The 18,827-nt window shown below is 35.7% G+C and overlaps 1 long non-coding RNA gene across 2 annotated transcripts; it reads right to left on the bottom strand.

Annotated features, from left to right (window-relative positions):
- Positions 1 to 14,674: 14,674 nt before the first annotated feature.
- On the bottom strand, positions 14,675 to 18,580 carry LOC135735518 (uncharacterized). Of its 2 annotated transcripts, XR_010527621.2 has the most exons (6): positions 18,344 to 18,580; positions 17,815 to 17,914; positions 17,247 to 17,279; positions 16,927 to 16,996; positions 16,517 to 16,651; positions 14,675 to 15,294 (listed from the first exon to the last, which is right to left on the bottom strand). It is a non-coding gene; the product is annotated as an uncharacterized lncRNA (long non-coding RNA). The 2 variants fall into 2 exon arrangements; XR_010527620.2 differs by lacking the exon at positions 18,344 to 18,580 and having other exon boundaries at positions 17,815 to 18,058.
- Between the last annotated feature and the right edge of the window lie 247 nt (positions 18,581 to 18,827).

Raw genomic sequence — 18,827 nt, forward strand, 5'->3', positions numbered from 1 at the left:
TGGCATATGTGCCTAGAAATTCGCAAATTTAAATTTTCCGTTGGTCTAAGTACACGATGTAACTACAGAAGAGTCAAGTTTTAAATAGGAAAAATATTAAGCCCTTTGGTTATTTTTTAGCACGATACTGCTAAAATGGATTCAATGGATTGTGCTAAGCTATGCTAAAAGTGCTAGTGCCCGGAGATCAGCTGAATGGATTCCAAAACAATAAGATTCAAATGTTTAACTCTGGGGGAGCTGGATAATGCGGATAAAATTTTTCAAAAAAAGTGGAATGTCCCTTAAATTGAAAAACAGACATAAATACATTCACGAGACCCAAAAAAATGTTCATTAGATATACCCAAAATCAATTAAATCTTATGTTTGACCTTCAGACTTTGAATATTATGCAGGTTTTCTGCTTCATTGCCGTTTACCTCCCATCACCTCCCAATGCATCCTCAATATGGAGGGGTCAAGAACACATCTTTGGATTTTATGTGAACTTGGCTTGATGTGAACTTATTTGTGAAGGGCGCTTTAAGCTCCTTTGCTTCGGCCCACTCATTTGGAGCAGAGTGGTAACTGCTCAAATAAACAAAAAATAAATAAAAATTGAAATAGTACTTGTGCCACGACTGATGACGTTTCACAAGTCCACAAGAATGCAAGTACATACAAGAATGCATATTGATCATTGGCCATGGGCCAAGTTAAGCTGGTTCTGCTTCTTTCCATGCCCATGGATGTTGCCTACTGGCGATCTGCATATGTTAGTGCATGTCGACACGAACAACTACGCAGAGGTATAAATGAAAACTGACGCATAGCCTACGGCATACAGGCTACGGCGTAGGTCAGACGCAGAACTATAAATCACCCTTAAGGTTGCACAATAACTTTCAATCTACGAAGGATAAATGTGTAAATTCTAGATAACTTTGTACTTGATTGATTTAAAAGTCTTGCCAACATCTAAAAATGTATTTTTTCAATGTCTTTTGTTGCCATTGGGGCGAGACGAATTTAATTATGTATTTCAGCTTCTATTATGTTTTTGAAGCATATGATTGGACAGTTGGAAACAGCATGCATTTAATACTTTATTCCTTGTTATCACCATCTGACACGACAACAACCGAATGCAAAATCAATGCCCATGCGCTTGAACCTGTTTAAACCTTGGCGTTTGCGCATTGAACCCTAAGAGGTGGAAGTTAACCAAACTCTTTCTCTGTAAATAATCATCTATTTTCCTATCCATTCTTTCCCTCCCTCAACACTTTCTTTTATGCTTGTTGTTTTAAGTAGGTATTAGATAGGACAACTCTTGCCCCTGGCAATACTGTGCTGAGCTCTCTAAATTTAAATTCACCAGCGTGTGTCACAACCCGACTGATCCGTCCACAGTCACCTACACAAAGCACACACACACATATGCGCAAGCCTTTTATGTTGGCTTTGATGTGATGGGCAAAACAAAGCAGTGACCATTTGTTTGGTATAACACACACACACACACACACACACACACACACACAGTGGTTTACCATGAGCATTCATGGACTTATACAGACACACACACCAATACACACATTGTAACCTCCCCCCAGGCAGTGTCTGTTTTTCCGGCAGGAGTGCGGAGGAGATAAAAACCCTGACTCTGCAGTAAGAAACAGCAGAGAAAGACAATCACTCAAAATGGAAAGAAAAACAGATTGCCCTTCAACGGATGTCCAACACTGCCACAACCACCACCAGGGGGCAAGCACGCCTGTCGACACAACAACTAACGATACATTTACGCACCTGTTCTGTCCTGGCTTGGTGCCCTTGTCAAGATCAAGACGTGTCATTTACATTAACGCATGTTCAAGCTATACATTTTATAAGTTAACTGGGAATCAAACCCACAATCCTTTGCACTGCTAATACAATGCTTTACCAACTGAGCAACAAAACACCATGTCCCTTAGGCAAGCATTTAAATAGCAGGATTAAATTAAAACAATGGGAACAAATAAACAATAATATGGGAGGAAATGCTCTCATTTGGTCCATGGGTTATGAATCTCACATCATTTAATAAAAAAGACCTATGAGTATGTTTATATTATGGCAACTAAATAAGATTACATTTTATTGTATTGTTTACTGACCTAATCATCTGGACTTGTAGTGTTAAAGCTATTAAATTAACATTATTGGCTAACAGCAAGTTAAGAGACAGATGAAAACACTTCCCGCTTGGACACTAATTATAAATTGGAGACTCAGATTGTGCGTAATTCTGTATGCCGCTGCAAATGAGCTACAGAGTTGCGTGAGCTGTGAGATTTGTACGGGGGAGGCGCCGGCGCCACCCCTAGAGAACATCATCGCCTTAGGCAGTTGCCAGCGTCGGCTCTGCCAGGATCCTCCACTGATCCTGAAACGCTCATACAGTGTTACGAATCTATTGAGTGTCGGGTCTGGTGTTTCTGTAATTTATTTTCCGATACAAGTGAAAATAATAATAAAGTACATTTACTTAGCATTCATTTACTAATGTTGCATGTAGATTTGCTTTCAAGTGAAGGAATTCACAATTTTCATTTAAATAGCTTTGTTATCAATCGCACATAAATTAAACCAATACAAACATATATAAATACAGTATTTACTACAGTTTTTCAATTAACTGAAGGTAGTACACCAAGATATTGTAATATGCATTACATTATAGTCAATACTAAAGTATACTACATTCATATTTTTAAGTGGGAACATCAACTTTAATATAAAAAATATGTTGCTTTCTATACTTGTATTAATTTATAAATACATACTTTTGAATGGCTTTTGAAACTACGCCCACTTTAAAGGGCACCTATTCTGCATATTTTTAATATATTTTTAATATATTTAAGTCCCAAGTGTGCCCAGAACGTGTCTGTGAAGTTTCAGTGCAAAATGTCCCACAGATCATTTGTTGGGTGTGGGAGCAAAAATGCGCTGTTTTAATGTCTGAACAGATAAAAATCATGAAAACAATGAAGATTAAAATGATGTGTCTGTCACTTTAAAACAGTTGCACGATGTGTTATAAATGAATAACTTATCTTCTTTTTTAAGCACTGCAGGGGTATTTAAAGAACTGTAGAGATGCTCCAGGGGAGCTTTGGCATGCTACAGACTCCCTCATGCCTAATACGTCATGCTTTCTCTGCCTCTTTCTTCTTTCTCATCTTCCTCCTCAATTCACCCCTCCCCCTTCCCTTCCTCCTCCTCTTCATTCTCTCTCTTGCTGTTTCTCTGGTCCAGTTGCTTGACCTTGACACCCACTTTTCACACTCTCCTTGTGTTTCTCCTTCTGTACAATTCTCTACATCTTCATGTCTTTATCCAGTGTGATGTCCATCCACTCACTGTCGAGATTAACCGTGAAACCGCTTTTATTAAATGCTTTTTACTCTTAATGAGCCTTTGGAGAGTCTAGTCGTGGATCTCTCTCGCTTTCTCTCCTGCAGGTTATTTTCAGCTGGAGCGAATCCTGACCGCCGCGTTTTAAATCTGTTTCATCAGCATTTCTCCTCTGCTAGTGCAGGACCGGCTGATGTGAGGTCAGCACACTTTGATCCCCACGAAAGGTGAAGCCCGACACCATGTCTACACCGCATGCTTGCACCAACGCTTCATTTATGATCATGGAAGCCGCAATAATGAATAACATGATCGTTCAAGCCAGGTCGCTTGCAGTGTAAATGGGTGTCGAGGTAACTAAAATAACCTGCTTTAAAAGTAAAAATATCTATGATGCGTTTAAAGAGCTTCCCAGTTCGGTGTTCGAAGATACCCAAATAACTCATGACTCAGTTGGTATTTGAGATATCGACTTTGAACTGTGTAGTCATGCTTTTGTAGGCGTACAGTCCATCACTTTAAATGGACTGAAACTATTGCTTAGCCACACACCCACGGTTAATTAAGTTAAAAAAGCTTTTGAAATGTATAGCGTTGTGATTTTGTGTGATATAATTGAGAAGAAATACCTTTAAATAAATAAATATTTGATAAAGAATATCTAATGGCTGGAACTTGCATCACATTTGTACTTTGATCATGAAAACTGGCATACAACAAACAAAATCCACCCCTGGATTGTTTTTTAAAGCTTTGTTTAAAACAAAGTTGCAAGTTAATTTCCATAATTCTTTATGTCTATTGAAAACAACTGACATTTCCTGTGAAAGATTACATTTGTAATATAATGATTAATATATTATGATAACAACATGATCTCATGGAAAGTTGGTTATAGTCACGAATGTCTTTTTCGTGTCACCCGCACAAATTTCTATAAATTGTTTTTCGTGTCCGTAGCACGACTTTCTTTTTCGTGTCATTTTATGTATTGTTTTCTATTTTTTTTCTCTATTTTTAAATCAATATCGCTTGGGCTTGATGGGGTTAGAGTTGGGGTTTGGGTTAGGATGTCTAAAAATGTAACAGAAAGTGATTCTAACCCCAACCCCAAGCGACAATAGTACGAAAATACGAAAAGAAAGTTGTGCAACGGACACAAAAAACTATTTATAGAAATTTGTGCGAGTGACACGAAAAAGCACGAAAAAGCTGAATTTTGTGCCATTGACACAAATAAATTAACTCTTTCACCGCCATTGACGAGATATCTCGTCAATTAAGAGAAAACGCTTCCCCGCCAATGACGAGATTTTCCGTCTTTCCGCAATACCGCTATTATCCACCAGGCTCTTCCGCAACTTTTTAAACCCGGAAGTATTGCCCTATGGCAAGCGGCTGCATGTCCGTGTCTGTTTTAAAGATCCCTCTGAATGGGATCTCTATGAAAAGTCTGTCACAAAAATGGAATTATCTCTGCTTTTTGCTCAAAATGTGGTGTTTTTGCAGAAACCTACCCATATTCAAAAGCTGATTACAAAAGAACCACTGAAGGTAGGATGAAACGTTTTTTTTTTTTTTTGAAAGCAGAGGGTCTGTTCTTTCATTTGGTATATTGTATGTTTATATATTTAAAGAAGAACATTTTCTGGAAGGCATTAAACTTTGGTGAAAATCATGAAAAAGGCTGGCGCTGGCTGGCAGCTTTTTTTAAAAAACGCTGGCGGTGAAAGAGTTAATCAAATTTTGCATGACTATAACACATCTTTCCGTAAGATCAGTCTGTATGATAATATTATAAGACAAAAAGTCAATAAATAAATGCGGCACACTGTAACAAATGATGTCAAATTAACATATATTTTTATGTTGCTTTACGATAACAAATTAAAATTTCAACTTGTTTACATAAGTTATGTCAACTTATGACAAGTCAAAAATTACATTTGTTAGTTGAATTGACTTGCAAAACCAAGTAGTTTTAACTTTGCATGCTGCTTTTTTACAGTGTAGATGTATTTAAAAGATCTAATTTTGACTGTCCACTTTTATGTCGTTTAATGATTTATACATTTTCAAAAAAAGATATTCAGCATTTTACAGTGGCCACTCAACTCTAACTTCTTAAGTGAGCTTTACCTGCCGAGAGATGATGGAGGTGAAGTTTGGGAGAAGAGGAGATAATAGGATTACACTGGAAAGCAATTTTACTTTAATGCTTTTGCTTTATCTCGACACAGAGATATCGAGTCATGTGGCTGTTTTTGAAATATTATTCAAAAGGGCAACTTAAAGGAATTAATAAAATTTCTCCTAAAAAGTTGAAAACTAAATTGAATAGACTTTTCTGAGGGCATTACGTTTGATGGTGTAGCCATACGGCCACATGTTTGTTTGGGAAGTGTTGACGAAAGTTAGCAAACACTCTTTTTACATTTTAGGGGATTTTCTCTTATCAATATTTGAAGAAGGGACAGTAATTGCCTGACGAGCTAACAGCATAATGTTTTGATAAGTGGAATAATATTGCTGTATTCGGCTCTGTACCCCCCTCTCTCTCACTCATCTTTCACACAACAACACTCTACCACCAATGCTCTGACCATAAACAACAATTTTCCATGTCCAAACATTTTCATGCCAGTCACTGGTACTCTCGAAACCTTGTTTTGAATCAATAAGGGGGCGACACAGTGACCCAGTTAGAAAAAAATGATCACTACAGTGTAATAAATCATTTGCTGCCTTAAATTCATTTTTTAATTAGCTCAGATATACAAGTTATTTCAATATATAATATAATATTATTCATCTTAACTAGAGATGAGTTGTTATAAAATATAGTTGAAATATGTAATTCTGTTTCCTCCATTATTTCTTTTTGTCTCACATCTATTTTATGTGCAGATTGTTTTCTCTTGTCTCAGTCACTTTTGCTTAAAATAATAAAATTCATCATGAACAAATTATGATTGTGTTTTTAAAACTATGATAATTAGAAACGGATAAAAACTTATTGTTTTGTAGTGCGAACATTATTTAAATCTAGTTTTACACAAACAGCAACATTTCGTATAAAGTTGGTGTTCTTGCTTATCAAAGAGACAACAGTGTCACTGAAGAGAGCGTGCTTGAGGTGAACTATGAGATATGAAATACGAAATATGATGTGATGTGTGAAGAAAATAGAAAAAAACGAAATAAGCATCACTTGTGAACTTAATATTTTTACTGCGTGTCATTTGTAATCAAGCTGTAATTTTGTCAAATTATGCGAAGCGTGAAAATATAATCTAATTGTGTGCACTTGGGACAAATAAAATCCTAGCTGCAAAATTAGCTTTAACAAGACAAAGACGTCGGCTTTTTTGCCAAACGTGTTTAAAATGACATTTCCATAACAAGCCATTATGCATGCCAAATGGAAATGACATTTGTTCATGACAATTTAGGGAAAATAATGACTAAAATTTAATGTGAGACATGCATTTCCACAGCTGGACTCGAAATGAAACGAACTTGTAAACTACTAAACTTGCGAGTTGTTACATAAGTGGAAACTTGCTGAGCGTCAACGCATGTGTTGGAAAATGAAGTAAAAAGATTGAAAAAGACAGCAAAAATGACAATGATGGATGAGACGTCAGCTGATTTAGAGGAAAGGCGACAGAGAAGCTGGACAGATAAACATAAAAAGCAAAGCTGATTTAAAGTAGAGATATAAATCTTTGGATTTGTGTCTATGCAAGGCTGTGCATTTTCTCGTCCCCTATGGCAGAACGCTATAAAGTCGAAGTACGCTAATGTAGTCTTCTGGTTGATCTTTTCAGGGTGCATTATGAAAGAAGACAGATCATAGTGTTCATGGATTGTAATGAATGATTAATACACCAGAGGCAAAAAGCATGAGGTGGTGGCAATGAGGTTACGGATGATGTGTCGTAAACCAAAAACAAAAGGAAAAGAGGAAGTCAGAGAGGAAGTATTTATTTTATTCATATGATGTTATTGGGTTTATTTCGAAAGTTTATGTGTGTGTGTGATGTATTGGGTGCAGATGGTGAGAGTATGTGTATGTGTGTGTGTGTGTGAGAGAGAGAGAGAGAGAGAGAGAGAGAGAGAGAGAGAGAGAGAGAGAGAGAGAGAGAGAGAGAGAGAGAGAGAGAGAGAGAGAGAGAGAGAGAGAGAGAGAGAGAGAGAGAGAGAGAGAGGAAACACATACTAACTGCTCTTTATAATTTCGTGGGTTGACTGTCTAATGTCCTTGACTCCAGGGACACATGAGCATATTTTTATATAATGAGCCTTTGAAGAGTCTTCAGCCCAATAAGATGTATAGAAGGACACACGCATGTGGGTGCGTGTTTTGGATTTTGGAGTTTGTTTGCGTGTGAATGCGTATGTGTTTGTTTGTGTGTGTATGTGTCTTCTTAACTGCATGTGTTTACCCCGTGGGCTCTGCTAATCTAGTGAACTACTCATTGTATGTAAATTTGTTAAGCTGTTTTCTTTATCCTTTGCGAAAATCCTATACTCTCTGCGACCTCTACATATTTTAAAATATGTTCTGGATCAGCGACCCAATAAAAAAGAGCCACGGGTCTGTTCTGCTAAAGGGTTACAGAAGGCCGGGAAACAGCAATGCTAAAGTAATCTTTATAATTGTGTTTAGTTAGCACAATGAATACGATTGTCAACTTTTACACTAAAGGTGAAAACACTTCACATCCTTTTTGTTGCTGACATCAAGTGCCATGGGATGGATCAGACTCTTACTGTAAGTGTAAATGAATTTGTCACTTGGTAGAAGCCAGACAAATTTGGCAGATGCCAACATGGACAGGTTGTGTGACGTGCCTTTATTGAAAAGCATGAACAAAACTGCACAGTGTTAAAGAAATAGGACATTGTTTGTGCTGCAGCACTGCAAAATTGACTTTCTTACTTAATATTGTTGTCTTTCAGTAGAAATGTCTAAAAAAAAAAAAATAGAATTAAGATGCTTTTAAATTAAGATGCTTTTTCAAAATAAGTCTGGTTTTTAGACAAAAAAAAATACAATTTAAGTGAATTTGTGCTTTAAACAAGCAAAAATATGTTCCAGTGGGGTGAGAAAAAAATCTTGAAATAAGATTTATTTTTTCTTAAAGGGGCCACATGATTTTTTTTTTTAAATCTTAGTCTTTTTGTCTTGTTTTCAGTAAAAATATAAAAAAAATTCTTAAATTAAGATGCCTTTTCTTGATGAGCAAAACGACCCAAGAAAATAAGTCTAGTTTTTAGACAAAGATATAAAATGTAAGTGATTTTGTGCATAAAACAAGAAAAAATCTGAATTTTTCTTGAATGTAGTGTTTAAGAAAAATTTTCAAGATTGTTTTGCTTACCAAAATCTTTATTTAAGAATGTTTAGATATTTTTACTGAGAACAAGACAAAAATACTAAGAATTTATTTACTTGAAAATAATTTTTTGCAGTATATGGCATGAAAATCTGACTTTTTCCATTTTTACACTGCAAAAAATGATTTAAGAAAAAAAAATTAGTAATGATTTTCAAGAAAAATTAATTTCTTAGTATTTTTGTCTTGTTTTCAGTAAAAATATCTAAAAATTCTTAAATTAAGATGTTTTTTTTCTTTATGAGCAAAATGACACATTTTTCTTGAAAATCATTTTTTGCAGTGCATGGCATGAAAATCAGATTTTTTACACTGCAAAAATTATTTTCAAGAAGAAAAAAATGTAGTAATGATTTTCAAGAAGAATGAATTTCTTAGTCTTTTTGTCTTGTTTTCAGTAAAAATATCTAAAAAAAAAAAAAATTAAATTAAGATGTGTTTTCTTGATGAGCAAAATGTGTTTATGAAAAATCTTCAAGTTTTTTTTGCATCTTAATTTAAGAATTTTTAGATATTTTACTGAAAACAAGACAAAAATACTAAGATTTTTTTTCTTGAAATCATTTTTTGCAGTGTACGTGCAATGATTGGGTCCCCAGGGCTTCTATCAACCCAGATAATATGAAAAAGAACAACCCAGTAACTTAGTTTTGGTGAGCCATTCTCTGCAAGCACGTTCAAAATTAGGTCATTGAAATTTGGCTCTCCTTGTGATGTCATAAGGAGCTCTGATTATAATAATATTGCCCTTTATTCTGCACTTTCCAACGACAGTCAGCACTGCAACTTATTGAAGAGAGAAAGAGAGAAAAAATGATTGACAGCACAAATGAGTTTGAATTGCATCAAACCACCATCATTGTGGTCAGTGTTTTGCATTTCATCAGCTCATTTGGATTTTAAAGGACCCACCCAAAAAAATATTTGCTCACACCTACAAAGTGTCAATTTTAACATGTTATAATAAATTATCTATATGGTATTTTAAGCTAAAACTTCACATGAGTATTCTGGGGACACCAAAGATTGATTTTACATCTTAAAAAAATATTGTGACATGTCCCCTTTAAACACTTAATTCAAGCAAAATTTTCTCACCCCATTGGCAGATATTTTAGCTTGTTTCAAGCACAAATTCAGCTAAATTGTATTTTTTTGTCTAAAAACTAGACTTATTTTCATAGACTTAATTTTTTAGAGTGTATATATTTAAGCAGAAGGTAGAGTTCATTTAATAATATGCCTAAATGTCCTGTAGCTTTCTTACAGCACAGCTGGCGATGCCGAGGTCATTTGTTTGAATGCATGTGCTGATTAAATGTAAAGCCTGAACGAACTGTAAGTGGCTTTAGATAAACGCATCTGCCAAGTGCATAAACGACAAAATGTAAATCATTCGTATATAGAAAGAGCTTGATTGTATTTCATCAGTTGCGCAGGGTGAGCAGGGAACATATGCACGGGAGCTTGTTAAACATCCACCCCAAGGCGATGTCAGGCCTTTCACTGAAGCTTACTGAACCCCTTCCGGCTTCTGTGACTGCTCCCCTGGGACGCTGGCAGTGGCAGACGGCTCTGCAGTCACACGGTCTTGACATCAGAACGAAAACTCAATAAGCAAGATTTTCGAGTAAAGATAGCTGATATGAAAACCAAAAAAGTGTACAGTTGCTAAAAGAAGCATTGATCCAAAAAGAACCCGATGTGACATGCTGAAAAGTAATTGCGTTGGTCTTTATTGTAATTTTGAAGAGTAAATAAAAGTTGGGGTGTCTGTGGCCTTCCTTTTCTTTAGGCATCACATTCATTTTCTCTCTCAATTACGCAGACCTTGAGCTGAGTGATAACATGCGACAGCCGCTGATGAAATAAAGATGCTGTATATATTCATTCCGCATTCATCGCTGCACGACCTTGACTCATTACAAAAAAACAGGACGCACTGTGGTTTTTCTGAGTTTTTGGAGTGTGCAGCTACGTGGGCATTATATTTGTGATGGGGCTATGCAGTTTGGGCTGAAATAATAATTGGCCCCTGTGGATTTGGCAGTTTCAGCAGCTAGAGGGCGTTAGACAGGTGGGGGTTAAATCAAGCTCAAAACAACAGTGCTCAACTTATTTCACTCTTGTCAAAACATACAAGGTGTGTAAAAGAACATAAAAGGTGGAATATGTTTTCAGCCGTGTGGCCTTGTCAGAGTCGACAACTGTGAAAAATATCTTTTTTTTGACAGTTCACGCTGTTTGCACTCTCATTCACGTGTGTCATTGTCATTGCAAATTCATAAAGTTTGCATGAACTTTGTTCAACTTTCATCAACCTATACTTCAAACCATACATACATATTAAAAATACAGCATACAAAGCTATCACACTTAAATGAGGTCACAAAGTTCTTCAAATAAAGTTTCCATGGTTTGCAGCACGAGTTTGTAATACTTTAAAGTGCACCTATTGTCCGTTTCACGTTTTTTTAAATTTCCATTGTGTGTATGTGTGTATTAATTAGTACATGTTAGCGATATGTAAAAGGTACATACCCCATAGTAAACGATGACACAAGTTATTGTCTCCAACATAAACTTTTTTCTTGGACTACAACGAACACACGAAATGTGGCAACAGTTTACTTTTATGGGATCTGTGATGTAGACCAGACTGACATAATCATAAATCATGCTTCGGACTTAAGTTAACTCCTGTTAGCAACTGAATCTTTCAAACATGGTAAGGAGCATCACATTTCCGGCTTATGTCAGGCCAATAACAACGTACAGATTAGCTGGCCAATCAGGGACACAGAGCTTTTCAAATCCGTGCGTTTCAGGAGGAGAGTGAAATCTGGAGCTAATGTACAAAAATTTACGGTATGTGGAAAATAATCACAAACAGATTGTATTATATCAAATACACAAAATAACATGGAAATGGGTGCTCTTTAATACTGTTAATTTTGTTACATTTAAACAAGAATTAGAATTTAGGCAAATTAATACATACCTATCTTTTTCAATGCGTGCATTTAATCTTTGTTAAGCGTGTCGTGAATGTGTTAGCCCTTAGCCTAGCCCCATTCATTCCTTAGGATCCAAACAGGGATGAATTTAGAAGCTACCAAACAAAAAAATGAGTAGATATATTGTACAGGGGAAGAACACTTAGTTTGCAGCACTTTGAACTTGGTGCGCAGTAACATCATCACTCCTGACTACTCCCCCTATCGCTCAAACTTCCTTCAATATTACTGCACCCGAGGTCAAAGTGCTGCAAACTATGTGCTCTTCCGCCATATAATATAGTTCTCATTTTTAATCCACTTAAAAAATCTCCAAGCTTTGTTTTGTGCCACCATACTTACTTGTGAAGCTACTTGTGTAACGGCCTTTAAATAGGGAAAACATGAAACATTGGTGGCATTTAAATTCATCCCTGTTTGGATCCTAAGGAATGAATGGGACTAGGCTAAATGCTAACACATTCAAGATGCACTGTACAAAGATTAAGTGCACGCATTGAATAAAGATGGTATGTTTTAACTAGTCTAAGTTGAGGTAAGAACATAGTAAAATATTGAAAAACAGTGGTGTTTTCCTTTAAGCATTGGCCATAATAAGCTGATGGCAGCTAGAGGGCGCTTAACTTTAAAACGTAACTGTAAGTCACAATAAGCTGCTTGCACAAATGAATTTTGGGTTTTTTATGTTTTCTTTTCTTTTTTTGAAGGACATTCTCATTTCCAAAGGGCTCAATATGGACCCCAAAGGTATCAATGTGTATTTATGGTGTTATTTTCCTCCGCACTGGAGCACTTGAGATCACATTACTGTAACACAAAACGATCCTCATGTGTTGTTAGAATCAGTGAAGTGCTGTTTGTGTGAAAAACAAAAACTGATGGAAACAGACCACAAATGAATCACAAGACTACGCGGCAGTAATAGCCAGCATTACGGCTGTATAATGACTGTGAAAGCATGGATTTACCCATAACCTTATAAATAAGTGAAGAGGTATGCTCATAGCCAGAGCACGGGGGCATTGAGTTACATTTTACTTTCTGCTACTGTTGTTGACCCTACCTTGACTTTCATTTTCATAAATGTCTGTAAAATCACCATACACGATCTCTGCTGTCTTATGCAGATTAAGAAAATGATGGAGCTTTAGCTTTTTGAAGGTGTCCGTTTTTGCAGGCGTGTGCATCTGTCTCTCTCTCTCGATCTCTTTCTCTCTCTCTCTCTCTCTCTCTACCCACTTTTCTTCTGAGCTATATGAGTTAAAAGATAATACACTTTTCCCAGAACACTGAAGGAGGGCGGAAGACTGAGATGAATGTAAAAATAGAAGACGTTAACTGTCGTGATTGATTTTAAAGCGAGATTTGAGATTTCCCTGAGATAATTTAAAAACGATGCTCTCCTGACAGCAGTTTCCAGTACAGTACAGTACAGTAGAGAACAGACCAAACCATTGTAGACAACGCACAAGCATAAACGTCCGTAAATGCCTGTCTGCCCGAGCATGGGTGCATGATAAGAAAGAGATGGTATTTACAGACTTATTAAGCCTTAATGTCTTTGAACGTACAGCGACAAGAGTCTCCCAGAAGACCAATTATTTCATGTTATGTTCAGAAATGAACTACGGCACAGAAAAGCTTTGTGCATTTTGCTTCAGTATAGACTGCTTGTTCCAATCAAATTATTTCATATAACCACTCAGTGAAAAAGGAGCCAGATGAACGCAGCCCGTCCTCTGCAGTTCTCACGTGAATGCAGTCTGCGAGCTCCTGGCTTCGTTTCCTGATCAATTTTGGAAGTGGGCCCAGCGCTGGCAACTTCCACGCACTCTTGAGATATTTATAGTTGTTTTTTATTAGCTTTGTTCACATTTTGAAGCACTAAAGATGGCAATATTTATGAAGTCCCTTTCTGTAGCATATTGTTCTTAATACAGGTTTAAACGTAAGCTAGAAAAGTGCATATTATGGGCATACTTAGCCAAGGTTAAAGATTAGCTCACCTATAACACTGCGGTTAAATTATCAATAAACCTAAAGCTCCCAGCATCCCCTGAGATCTGCAGTCATGAAAATGTTCTTACTGAAACGCATGTGGGCAATGCTGCTGACCAGCGTGCACTGTTATGTTGACAGTGTTGTTTGTGTTCCCTGCAGGCTGGGGAAGTATTTGGGGAATTTTTTAACCTGTTTTTCTCTTTCTTGTATGGATAAGAGTGGTAATGGTTGTAAGTACCCCTATTTTTTTTTTTAAAACTAAACAAAAATATAAGGGGCTGGAGCTAACTGTCACACATTTTACTAGAATAATTGTTTTGAAAGTCTTTTTCTCTTGAGTGCAGAAAAACTGTTAAAATGCTTTCTTTTGTTTTACCAAATAGAAAATATATAGTTTTTTTTTACTACTATTACTATGAAACAGCATTGCTACACTTCAAAAACTGCAGATTTACAGCTGTGAATCTATTTCATTTTATTGTTGACTCTAGCAAAAATATGATGATTTTAAATTTACTTACTATTAGTGATGCACCGATGTATCGGCCGCTGAAATTTATCGGCCGATTTTTTATGAATTTGAAACCATCGGCATATCGGCAATAGCACTAGAAGGGCCGATACCGATTGTTTATTAATTAACTGCATAAAGAAATCCATTATATGTAAAAAAAAAAAAAAATGAGTTAATATTGTTAATAAAATAAATGCTGAATAGCAAAAACCACCTATGAAGGTTGGCATGCTGTCTTATTATATTTGTTTTAGCTTATTTTGTGCCTCTCTAATTAGGTTGGTCAGTTGAATGTTAGTTAGATAAAATCCATGTTCAGTAAAAATAATTTGATGCAGAAATAAACTACACTGTAAAAAGAATACTGTGAAAAATACAGTAACTTGCTGGCAGCAATTAGCTAGTAAGTTGCTGTATTTCATTTCACAGTATTCTTACTGTAAATGTAACTGCAGTAAAATTAAAATTACTGTGAACTCTTTTACAGTAATAATCACAGTACTGTATTTCATAACTACTACTGTAATAGGGATTACTGCATTTATTTTGTGTACTGTAAAATGAAGACACTGTTTGTCACAAAAATGGCATTTATTTTCTCACTTTAAATTACAAAAATTCATAATTTAAAAATAGCATAGCATACATTTTTTTCAACATGTTACATTTTTTCTGTGAACATCTCAAATCTTTTCTGAACACATACATTTTTTTTATATGTTAACATTTTTCTGTGAATATTTCATTTAATTTCAACACTTCATACAAAAACACTTTTCTGAACACACAAAACAATCAATATTTATTAAAATGTTTCTGGTAAATTACAAATGCATAAAAATTAAATGATTTACATTTACAGCAGGATTTCAAACCTGAATATTGTTTTTCTCCAAGACGGTTTTTTTTTTCAGAACTATTATTCTTTTAAAACTGGACCTGAACTAGTTGACTTCCTGGGCTGGACTCTACCCTGTAGTGAAAGAAATGGACTATTAATGTAAAAGTTTATAAGCAAGACAGATGGGTTGATGACATAAAAGTTTACTTCACAGTGTTTTAAAGGTGCGGTGTGTAATTTCAAGAAGGATCTCTTGACAAAAATGAAAAATAATATACAAAACTTAATTATCAGGGGTGTATAAAGACCTTTCATAATGAACCGTTATGTGTTTATTGCCTTAGAATGAGACGTTTTAACTACATACACAGAGGGTCCCCTTACATGGAAGCCGCCATTTTGTGCAGCCATGTTTCTACAGAAGCCCTTAACGGACAAACTTTTTTACTAAGTTGTCTCCAACTATGACATGTTTGTCCGGTGGCAGCTACCGTAGTTTCTCTATGGACTGAGCAGTTGGTTGCAATTCACAACTTCACCACTAGATGCCGCTAAAATTTACACACTGCACCTTTAAATAAACAATTTTTATTTTTTTATATGCTCTGTTGGTGGTTTGTGGAGTAAAATCTAATATTTATTATTTAATAACTGTCTACATTAAAGGCGGAGTGCACAATGTTTGAAAAACGCTTTGGAAAAGGAGACGGGCCGACTACCAAAACACACTTAAAGCCAATCAGCAGTAAGGAGCGTGTCTACTAACCGACATCCTTGCTGGGTTGCGTATGTGTGAGGCGGGTCTTTTAAAAGAAGGTCCAGATTCTATTGGGGTAGGGGCGTGTTTGTTTAGGTGATTTCAAATATCAACATTGGCTTTCAAACATTGTGCACTCCGCCTTTAATACTATTATAAAATTATACATGAATATCCCACATTTCTGCCACAATACCATGTTTACAGTTAGTGATACAACAGTGAAATTTATGGTAAATATTTGTTGATTTTTGAATGGAAAAGTATTGTTTCACTCGACACGCCAAACACATATTTTGAAATGATGAACCACACACATGACGGGCTACATACATGTTGTGACAAACTTCGCATCGTGCGCCCTCGAAAAAAGAAGTCACCGGCCGCCACTGCATTAGAGCTGTGCTGCTTTTCTACCGTTTGCATGGCGAGTTAAATTAAACGTTTGATGTTTAACAATAGCACAACAGTTGATATAAACAAAAATAAACACTTTAAGAAGTATTTTACTAATCGGGTAGTTGGTTAAAGAATGAGTACTCAAATATTTGTTCCCATTCCTAGTAAAAACTATATAAAAAACAAATAAGTGCTTACCTCTGGATAAATTCCAATGTAGTGGCTGCATCATACATGGCTAGAGCAGAAGTGAAATCACAACGGTCACTCAATTGGAGGAGAACTCTGCCCTCGATGGAAAGCATCCATTTTTTGCCCCCAGAATGGACTCTCCTAAAAAATATTAAATAAAAGTTGACATTGCACAGTATTCAATCTGATATGGTTTACTATTTTACATAAGCAAAATTTATTGAAAACACTAGCCCTACATAACTACCTCTTTTTTTCCTATTAGATCAATAACCACTAGAGATTTTTGGAATGTATGTGCAAGATGACATAAAACTTTGTTCACACCACACAGTGACTCGATACAAATATGCTTTATAGATGAAGTAACCCTTAAAATTGGCATCTATTGTGTATGTCGAGTGCTGGGATCTTACAGAGCATGATGAGCCTTGGAGTGCTTGGCAGGGAAATCTGGGCCTCAGCATCTGTTTAGGTGGAAGTTTTCTGTAACACAAAATAAACAAACAAATAAAAACTATTAGAAATCACAAGTACAATATTCATAAGAGAAAAAGTGTGTCAATACTGTACAAAAATAACTTGCATTAACCAAGAGAAAAACAGCTTCTCCTGTTGCATGGTTTCTGTGCACTTTAACATGTTTGATATATTAATATATATATAAATCATAGAATAAACAACATTGCTTGCATTTGAAAATCATCATGCATGCCAGTTCATGTAACTTATGTACCTGGAACTATGGTCGATGGCTCTTGTCTGCAGTCTGAAAGGAAAAAAAAGAGGTGAATAAAAGAACGAGTAAGATCTCGAAATATCTTAATACAGCGAGCATATTATAATACTATAATATATATACACAATTTCAAACTATTTTGAATTCAGCAATGCTAACGTTAGGTACTCTTTAATCAAATAAAAATACGTTATAAATGTAATGTCGCCAGATAAGACAAATATTTATACAATATGCTCCCAAAAGTCGGGTATATCACTTCAAATTAGGCTATTAACAATCTAACGTTATAGTTTCTGCAGTTTGACCTCCAATGAAGTTCAGAAAAATCGTGAAATTATGAATAATGTGTGTTATTGTGTTTTCTTTCGAATCGGCCCGCTTAACTTTATGCGTTTCCTCAGGCAGCAACGTAAGCGAGCAAGAGAAAAAAACGAGAGATTTAAACGAATATCGCGCCAATAAATACAAAAATACACACTTTTAAATTAATTTTGGTTCACAATGCTAACGTTATAATTAAATTAAAGACGTTATAAATGTAATGTTGCCGGATAAGTCTTACCTCATATCTCCTCAGCTGCGTTTTCTTTCAGCTCGAGAGACTGGTTTCAGCCTGCGGAGGTCGTCGCACTTGCATATGCAGGGTCCATACGTCATCAACCCTGGGTTATTTAAGTTAACTGACCATTAGATTCGCAAGTCATAAGCATATTAAACAATTTACTATTAACTTAGAATAACAGTCAACTTTATAATTGTTAATATTCTGAAACAAGACAGTTTTGATGACGTATGCAGCCGAGAAATGCGACCTCCAGAGGCTGCAGCCTTCGCATTGAGACACGGCCAATTACTTTTATTATTTAATTATTATCCTTCTCTTAACTATGACGTTATAAAATGTTGCCAGACTAGAAAATATATCGAAATCATTCAGAAATATATATTTGTGGTAATAAAATTGCAAAATGCACACAAGAGACGGGTTTACTAGGAAGTGTGCCGCTCTCCTCTCTCTCAGTGCACTCTTAAAGTTGAACAAACAGGTGACTTTACAAGAGTAAACTTTGGAATTAAATTAGCAAATTTACCTTTCTGAAGTAAAAATTCAGATGAAAGTGTGGAATCTCGTAGCTTTCCTTGGCTGAAGAAAAAATCCTCTAGAAATTGCTGTATTGTGATTCACAGAAAAAATATTTTTACTGTAGAATTTACCCGCCGTTGAAAAAAGACCATGATGCTTTGCAGATCTACAGCAACTTGCTGTATACAAGTTCTACAGTAAGCATTTGCTCATTTTACAGTAATAATGCTGTGAAAACTACAGAAATTTGTTACAGTGTAGCTAATAGACCAACTGTATAGTATTGTATACAAGTGTTTAATATCGGCATCGGTATCGGCCAGAAGTTGTCTGTTTAAATCGGTATCGGACCAAAAAAATCCTATCGTTGCATCCCTACTTACTATAGTTCGAAAAAAAAATTTAAACAAACCATGAAACAGAGTGATTTGTCTTTTTTAGGTATTGTGACATATATCGGAGTGAAACCGCTTCTGAAATAATAAAATAAA

The sequence above is a fragment of the Paramisgurnus dabryanus genome, chromosome 4 (assembly GCF_030506205.2).
Source record: "Paramisgurnus dabryanus chromosome 4, PD_genome_1.1, whole genome shotgun sequence".
NCBI classification, from domain to species: Eukaryota; Metazoa; Chordata; class Actinopteri; order Cypriniformes; family Cobitidae; genus Paramisgurnus; species Paramisgurnus dabryanus.